We start from the raw sequence: 6,000 nt of genomic DNA, 5'->3' as shown, positions 1-6,000 counted from the left end.
TGCCTGTCTTGAGACCATTTTCTCCAAAATGTCCACCACTCCCATTTCCTTCTCATTGCTTTGCCAAGTGTCTGTATCCACTTTTATTATTTACTTAATATGCTTATTAAATTGCTCCTTTTTTTACTTTATAAAATTTGTTTTCATATTAAAAAAAACCCAACTGTTAAAAAGAAAACCAATTATTTGTCCTTAGCATACTTCCTTCTGAGAAACACAACTCCAGGGAATGGGGAACTTTCGAGAAGAGAATGATCTAGTTGCTTTTTGAGAAGGCTCCCAACATGAAGAAGTGCAGAAGAGGGTGCATGTGTGTAAAATGCTCACACAGTTGCAACGCAAATGATAAGAAATATCACCGAAATGAGTTTTGGGGGCATTTCAAAGCTTCTCTACGGTTATCAGGATAGAGCAGGTAAGAATTTCATTCACTCTCTCCCCTTTCTCCCCGTCTCACCCTTCCCCTGCCTCCGCCCCATCTTTCTCTTTCTCGACTTCAGCATACGCTCTTTCCTGGCAACTTTGCCCTGTGCTCAGTGCTTGCTGTCAGCAGCTCTGAGGAGCAGAGAGAGACTGCAGGTGGAGGAATGAATGGGTCCAGTCCAAGTGAGGCTGCAGACCGTGCAGTGACCCATGGGGGTGGGGGGTCTAAGTGCCTGGCAATGGAGTCGCTACTGGCGTGGTGCTGTCGCTTTCCAGACTTGTCTTACCTGGTTGTTCAAAGAATGCTACCCCCAGCCGAGGTTCAAGTTCACAGAACATTGGCCCATCCCCTAACAGGCATATTTTTCCTTACTGGGCATTCAGTTTCCAAGTTAAGGTGACCTGTCAAGCTGGAAAGAAAATGGATTAGCAAGAACCAGCTCTTTGCCAAGGACGCCCCTCCTCCACCACAACCACACACAATTGTGAGAGCTAAGGTTGGTGTCCCTGAGGTTTTCTGCCCTGGTGGTTCTGGCAACCCTCGGAGAACCACAGACTGATGAATTTGAGGACCACAAACCATGAGCAGACTTTGAAGTTCTTTGGTTTGGATGGAAAACGCCCATCGACCTTGAAGCTTGGTGTTAATGGAGAAAGGCGAGAGCGAGCTGGGGCCTCCTTCCTCTCACATGTACCTTCTCGGGGTGCCTCCTGCCCCTTGCCCTCCACCTCCCACTACACCCAGCATAATAGAGCTCCAGGACTTTCTGTTTTCCATTGTAAGGAAGTGAGCAGGGCTCACCTCCCAGGAGAAATTTTCAGATGCACTGACTGTAGATTTTTGGCTCACTTTGCAGAAGAGTTCCTTATTTCATTTTTACTGTACAGCCACCTACACAACAGTTTTTGGTTCTCAGAATTTCAGAGCTATTAGCCTTCAACATGAAATTAGGATTCCATAAAACTTCCCTGGGGCATTGTCATGAAAGAAACCAAATCTCAAAATAGGTCTTTTGGCATTCCATCCTTGTTCAGGAAGACAGATTGACTAATTTCAAACCCTGGACTTCTATGTGGTCAATAAGGATCTGGGTGGGGGAGAGAGAAGGGCGAGAAATTGGAGAAATAACATGACACATGCTGGGAGATTTTGTCTGGATGTCCCCCAAATAGGAAAGTATTCAGAAATAATGCCCAGGGCTTCCTTCTTGACATTCCACCAACTTGCAGGTGCATGTGATTTGAATGCACCGAATGGATAATTTATTTATGCAAATGAGCTTTTGCATAGCCCCAGTGGATATGCCTGTCAACTCTCTGGTATCACTTTCAGGTTTCTAGATACATTCTTTCCAGGGGCACGGACAGGTCTGGAATTTGCTTTTTAATTTGACAGGTAGAGTTATAGACAGTGAGAGAGAGAGACAGAGACAGAGAGAAAGGTCTTCCTTCTGTTGGTTCACTTCCCAAACAGCTGCTACGGCCGGCACTGTGCCGATACGAAGCCAGGAGCCAGATGCTTCTTCCTGGTCTCCCAAGCGGTGCAGGGACCCAAGCACTTGGGCCATCCTCTACTGCCCTCCCGGGCCACAGCAGAGAGCTGGACTAGAAGAGGAGCAGCCGGGACTAGAACCCGGTGCCCATATGGGATGCTGGCGCTGCAGGCGGAGGATTAACGAAGTGAGCCAAGGTGCTGGCCCCAGGTCTGGAATTTCTGATTTCTATCTGGAAGGCAGGTAGGGGCAGCCATCTGGTTGATTATCATTTTACATTACTCTGAGAGCCTCTCAGTTGCTTATGAACAATGGGGATGGAGAAAATGATGGGGATGTCTTCTCTCAGGTCCCACCACTACGCCTAACCTTCATATCCGACGCTTTCATCACCATGGAAGCTCTGCTCCCTTGTTCTGGTTTTGGGATCTAGATGCCAGAAAGCTTCCTATCTTGGTATTCAGCCTGCTGGGGGCCCAAGAAGTGTGCTGGGTGGCAGAGTGACCTTTGCATTGAAGCAGCCTCATGATTTCCCAGGCAAGACCAAGTCACAACTTTTCCAATGGGTTTCCCCTCAATTCTTCATCTGAACGTTTAGCTTAAAAATATGTGGTATTGAAGGGCAGGGGCTGAAGACTGCCCTATTAGGTCCAGACCTATTTGCATATGGCATACTTATTTTCAATTTTCTAATCCCACTCTTCCAAGAAACCTTCACATTCCCAATTGCATTGCAGAACTGAGCTTGACTTTCCATGCCTATGTAAAATATGTGATCTGAATTTCAATATGCTGCTAAGATTCTCCATTCTGGAAGGGGTAGTGGAATGACATTGACTGGCTTGAGCTCCAGCTACTTGCTGTGTGTATGACCTTGGCTTGGAGGCTCACTTTGCTCATGTGTAAAGGGAAAAGCACAATAGGACCTTTGTGGTGGTGTACTGTGAGGATTAAATGAAGTAATGCCAATTGAATTCCTAGACCAGAGGTTGGGAAGTGATTGAAACTTAGCAAATGTGAATGAATAGTCATTATTCTCTTTCTTTCCTCTATGGCTTTCCAGCTTCATCACTTTCTATTTTGTCTTGGAATCATGGAGGCTTAGTTCTCAGAGCACCCACGAGGACCTTCATAGCTGGCTAACCAACCAGTGTTCTTGGGGTTCGAGGTCCATGCTCAGGAGAGAGTATTTCCTGAAAGCCCAGATGCCCGGCACTCTCCTGATGCTTGCTACGATTTCTCATTTCACTCCCAAAAATCTCATTAGAATGTTGATGTTCCGGGCCAGCGCCGCGGCTCACTAGGCTAATCCTCCGCCTTGCGGCGCCGGCACATCGGGTTCTAGTCCCGGTTGGGGCGCTGGATTCTGTCCCAGTTGCCCCTCTTCCAAGCCAGCTCTCTGCTGTGGCCAGGGAGTGCAGTGGAGGATGGCCCAAGTGCTTGGGCCCTGCACCCCATGGGAGACCAGGATAAGTACCTGGCTCCTGCCATCGGATCAGCGCGGTGCGCTGGCTGCGGTGGCCATTGGAGGGTGAACCAACAGCAAAAAGGAAGACCTTTCTGTCTCTCTCTCTCACTGTCCACTCTGCCTGTCAAAAAAAAAAAAATGTTGATGTTCCTAGTAAGCAGACAGGGAAAGTGAGCCCTGAAGTGTAAGTAAATATGGTAAATTGTCCTGAAAAAACTAGGTCTTCTCCACCCCACCAGGCTGCTCTGAGGAAGTTGACCCTCCTTGTCTTACCAAGGTGAGGGCATTGGTTCTGACAGCCCCTCATCTTCCAACGTCACAGGTTCTTCCGAGTCATTGAGCATCATGATGGAGTCGTCATACATTTTTCACTTGGATCTGAGAGTTTCCTGATTCTCAAGTTCCTGGGATGAAGGCACCCAGGCTCAGCTTCATCAGCGTGTCTTCTTAGACAACAGGGCCCAAGTTTTCCAGTTTCCTGGATGTTGAACAATGTGGGAGCCCACAATATATGAATGGATGGCAACGAATGTGAAACAATGACTTTTGCTATCAGCCCGACCTCAGAGGTGCTTGCTGATTTGGTGATGTGGGGAGGAACTCAGGATTCTGACTTTGCAAAGGTGATTCTGATGCTGGTTGGCTTACAGCAAGAACACAGAACACGGAACACGAAGACCTGTGTGGCAGAGAAGACTGTATGCTAGGGGTTCAAGGAAGACCAAGAGAGTATACCAGGCTGCAATTGCCTTGCCTCCAATCCATAGGCAGTCACATTTCTTTCTTTTTTTTTCTTTTAAATTTTTTAAATTTTTGGGAGGCAGAGTTACAGACAGAGAGAGGGAGAGACAGAAAGGTCTGCCATCCGCTGGTTTACTCCCCAAGTGACCACAATGGCTGGAGCTGGACTAATCCAAAGCCAGGAGCCAGGAGCTTCTTCTGGATCTCCCATGTGGGTGCAGAGGCCCACGGGCTTGGGCCATCTTCTACTGTTATCCCAGACCATAGTAGAGAGCTGGATTGGAAGAGGAGCAGCCAGGACATGAACTGGTGCCCTTGTGGGATACGGGTCCTGCAGGCTTAGCCCACTACGCCACAGCACCCACCGCAGCAGTGTTTCCTTATTCTGTTTTGTATCTTGAGATTCCATGGGAGTTATGATAAATAACATGTAAAAACACCCACTGTACTTTCAGAACATTTCCCCACATACAGTCAAAGAAAATACTAGACAGAGGAAGGTTGTCTGGACGTGGCCCACGTCAGCCCTCTTTCCTCCCTCTCTGAGACTGTCAAGCACATCTGATGGAAATATCATGGAGAAGTCATATCAGTTTGATCCAAGAACCAAAGTACTTATCCTAGCAATGCAGTTGGCAGCAAGTAAGGGCACCGTGTAAAGGTATCTGGGAGGAAAGATAAGGCGTGAAAGAGGATAAGACGACGCAGGTGAGGCAGAAGAGACAGGACAGGACAGAAGCAGTAAGGCGAGTTGCATTAGGCAAGAATGGAAGTGTCTGGAGAACAATTCAAATATGAGGGATGAGTTCAGAAAATGCATCTCGGATGCTTAAGTCATGTTGGTGATATAATCAAATGCCTGAGTGGCGTGCATGTGTGTGCGCGCGTGTGCACACGTGTCTCATGGGTCATTCTTTCCAGGAACAATGAGCCACCCCTCGCCCCCGTACTCCTGCACCGGTGTGCCCCCCTCTTCAGCAGATGGTGGTCTGTGCTACTGGCAGAGAATCAGCCAGCTGCGGGGACACAGATGTGATGGCCAAGGGCATGATTGGAGTGATCCACACAGACCTGTTAGGACATTGCTGAGGTGAGTGCTCCCAGACAGAGCTCCAGTGACAGCTGCAGAGCCCAGGAGACTTCTCATGGGATACGAAGAGCTCCAGGAATGCAATCTCACCCCACATCAAAAGGGCTTGGAAATGGGGCCTTTAGAGGCAAGAGGCAAGATGAGACTTATTAACCCCAGTTTTCTGTTGGACTCTGGCCAAGGTGATTCATGGTCATATTCTGCTTTCTCTATTCCCCATCCCCAGAGAGTTTTACAGCACCAGGAGTTCTTGTTCCTGTAAGTCCTACACTGATATTCCTGGGGGCTCTCACTAAAGAGCTGACACATTCAACCCTGCAGGTGACGCCATACCATCAAGAAGGGATGATGAAAATATATACAAACACACACTTGCTTTCCAAGCTAAACACAGGGCCTCTGGTTAAAAGTCAGTAAGTGCAATAAAGTAAGGGAGCATCTTCTTTCCGACAAAGCAAGCACACAACGCCTGGCAACCTTGTAACCACAGCCTGCCTTGGTGTTAATGCTCAGACCCCTTAGGCTTGACACTGGGCTCAGAGATTCTTTGTCTTGGCCATGATTTGGGAATTAAGATCTCTGGGATTCTTTAGTTTTGCAATGTGGAACTCCAGTAGACAATCTAATTGAACAGAGGGGCATGGCATCTAGGCCACTGCAAACAGCTTGGTCTGGTTTGCTTGGGTCCCCCTGTCCTCTGTGGGAACCAGCGGCAGGACTGAGCTCAGAAGCTGCAAGTCTTTGTGCAGATCGGAGACAGGGATGGAGCTGGACTTGCAGTGAGG

Source organism: Oryctolagus cuniculus, chromosome 1 (assembly GCF_051225735.1).
Source record: "Oryctolagus cuniculus isolate XC-2025 breed Fujian yellow rabbit chromosome 1, ASM5122573v1, whole genome shotgun sequence".
Classification (NCBI taxonomy): Eukaryota; Metazoa; Chordata; class Mammalia; order Lagomorpha; family Leporidae; genus Oryctolagus; species Oryctolagus cuniculus.
The sequence above is the reverse complement of the archived record's forward strand: the minus strand, read 5'-3'. Positions refer to the sequence as shown.